Source organism: Triticum aestivum, chromosome 3B, assembly GCF_018294505.1.
Source record: "Triticum aestivum cultivar Chinese Spring chromosome 3B, IWGSC CS RefSeq v2.1, whole genome shotgun sequence".
Taxonomy (NCBI): domain Eukaryota; kingdom Viridiplantae; phylum Streptophyta; class Magnoliopsida; order Poales; family Poaceae; genus Triticum; species Triticum aestivum.
The window spans coordinates 285,984,071-285,987,380 of record NC_057801.1 but is presented as its reverse complement, the minus strand read 5'-3'; positions in this window follow the sequence as shown (position 1 = coordinate 285,987,380).

Sequence of the window (3,310 nt, the reverse complement as noted above, 5' to 3'; positions counted from 1 at the left end):
CGATCGTGATCCAACGGATCCAGGCGGAGGAGTGTTAGGATGGGCCAGGTGGGCTGTGTAGAGTGGCTAGGGAGAGAACAGAAGAGAGGCCTGGCAGCAGTTTCGGAGACCGAAACGTCCGACGAATAAACCGGCAATGGTGCCGCTACGGATGACGGTTGGGCTACCAAACGAACTCTGAATGCGACGAAATTTGATAGGCGGTCTACCCACAGTATAATAAGACCGCACGCAAACTTTCACCCCATTTCGAGAACATTTTTATGCCACATATAAATAATATTTCGGAGGTGCCGCGGGTGCGTGCAAATGTGGTTGTGCTCAGAACGGACAACGGAGAGAACCGGGGGAACCCGAACGGACGCAAGTTTTGAAAAATCTGCAAACGAAATGCAGATGATGAAATGGCAAAGTGCAACACGCAAGCAAAAGACAAGGCAACGACGGCGAATAACTGGAAGACACCTGGCGCATCGGATTCGGGGCATTACAACTCTCCTCCACTAACAAGAGATCTCGTCCCGAGATCTTAGGAATGAGATGGAAGATGAAGAGGAAGAGGTGAAACAAGAACGCAAGAGAGAAGATGAACAAAGTCCAAGAGCGTTCGGGTCGAAAAGAGGAACGGCGAATATGACGAGAATCAAAAGCTCAAGGAATAAGATAGACTCTGAAACCACTCCGGTTAGACAACGTAGAAAAAAGATAAGCATGAAAGAATTCCGACAGCACTCCGGCTAAAAATGGAAGGAATGGAGAGCTGAACTTCACCCCATGGGATGACACTTGATGAGATGAACAACGCAATGCCTCCAGAAGAATTGAAATAGTGGAATGAAAAGAACTTATAAGGAAGGATTGAACAGAGTTGTTGAGAAAATCAACAACAAAAGAATAAGCTTGTTCTGGACTTATGGAAAACATATCAAAACTTGAGGTGAAACTCTGCCACAAGGAAATGTCTAAATAGCTGAGAAGAACGAAGAAATGCAACACTCCACTTCAGAAGAAAATGAAGAATTATTTGCACTTCGAGACATGAGAAAAAAAAGATAGTTGAACTCCTCCAACAAGAATCTGGATGAACTCTTGAAGAAAGAAGAACCACCATGAAGAACTCTGGTAACAAAAGGATGATGAGATAGAATAAAGGATGAAAGAATAAGATTAAGACTTGCGTTGATTAAGATGGAGGTTCCGACGAAATGGCCGAGGAATTTTGAACTCCGGAAAAGAAAAGATGAAAACACTTGGAATTAGAATTTATTCATCAGGAACAAACTCCGAAGGAAGGGATTAATCACTTGGAGGAAATAAGAATAAGATTGTTGCATGCTTATCCTTCATCAAATTAAATTGATGACAAATGATGGATTTTGCATACTACTTATTCTTGTTGAAAATGATTAAGGGGAATATGGCGCAACCTTGAGGAAGGTCTTCAATAAACCGCCGGTAGGATTGGAAAGGACGAATGGACTAAAATGATAATTAAGGAAAATAATCTTGAACGAACCACCGTGAGAATTCGAAAATGATTGATGAAAGAGAATGAATCACCGGGAAGAATTAGAGAATAAATATGCTTGAGGGGATTTGACTGATGAAATTCATTCTTACGTCAAACTCCGAAAAGAATTAGGAATGGCTCCGGAATATTTAGAAGAGTCAGGTAAGATCCTAGGAAAAGACTTGTGGGTTAGGGCCCACTAAAAGAAAACACCGTTGAAAAGGATTGCACAATAGATGATGCACCGGAACAATTGAAATATTTGAATGAGGTGACAACCTCGAATTAATTGGAACACCGACGAATCTCCTGAGATGTCTTCCGAACTCCGGAATGATAAACTGGCGAGAGGTGAACGAGCAAGAGGAAACATTTGATACAAGTAAAAGAATATGATCATCCCGAAAAAAAACTTGAATGGAATCCACCGGAAAACAAAAGAGATGAAGAATGTCAAACGAGACGAGAATTCACTGGTTGAAACATTTGACGAAAGACTAAAGAGGCTCCGCACGAATGAAATTGAAACTCGAAAGAGACTCAAGATCAGGGAAGAAGAGGGTGGGAGGGCGGGAAAAACAAAGGTAACTTGGAAGGGTAAAATCGACGAATAACTTGAAGAGAAAACACCGGTTGAAACAATTGAGGAAAGACTGCCAAGACTTCGCACGAGTAGGATGGCTACTCGATTAGGGACTCCGGCTCCGAGAAGAAAAGGGGTGGGCGGGTGGGGAAAAGAAGACAACTAAGGACAAAGAAACAACTCCGTCGAGAAAGAATTGAGGAATGATCTTGGCAAAACAAAGAGGGTCAAATCGTCTTGACGAGAAATGCACCAGATGAAAAGAGCTGAGAACCAACGAACGATAAACTAACGGCATGACCCTAAAGAAAGTTTGAAGGGGAAGAGGAGTAATTCAAAACACCTACGTCAAGATTCCTCACCAGAGCGACGAAGGGGCTGAGGAGTAAAAAGAATTCCTACTCTCCGATATAACTAGACTCCGAATAACAGTTTTCTTCTAGACTCGACAACGGCCATGCTAAGAACAATCAAGGGGGCTCCTATGGTCAGTCGAGGCTCTAATACCAACTTGTCATGCCCAATATACGACCCTATCCTAAAGGAACTAGAAGGTCCCACCAAGGATAGAAGCGCATATTGAAGAGGCTTTTGCAAGGTGGATATCATTACATCATACCATTACATAATAGTTGGGGACACATACGAAAGGCATACAATGCCACATGAATACAACATCATCATACATAAGGGCAACATCCGACTATGGATGAAACAAAAACAGAAACTCAAAGGACATCCACCCTGCTAGCCCAGGCTGCCGACCAGGAACCTAACCCCTGATCGAAGAAGAAGCAGAAGAATTCGGAACAAGCAAGCATCGCTCTCATGTCGGATCATCGCATTACCTGTACCTGCAACTGTTGTTGTAGTAATCTGTGAGCCACGAGGACTCAGCAATCCCATTACCATGGGTATAAAGACTAGCAAAGCTTATTGGGTAGGAAATGGATAAGTGGTGAGGTTGCAAGAAGCGTCTAAGCAATGTATGGTGGCTAAATAACGAGTACAAGAATAAGATGAGAAGCTACGCAAACGGTCGCAAACTAGTAATGATCAAGAAGTGATCCTGAACTAATTACGTTCAAACATAACCCCACCGTGTTCACTTCTCTACCCACTCAAAAATAGACCATCACGGTTACACACGCAGTTGGGTATTTTAGTTCGAATCTGGTGTCAAGTTTTCTACAACCGGACATTAAAAATTCCCATCT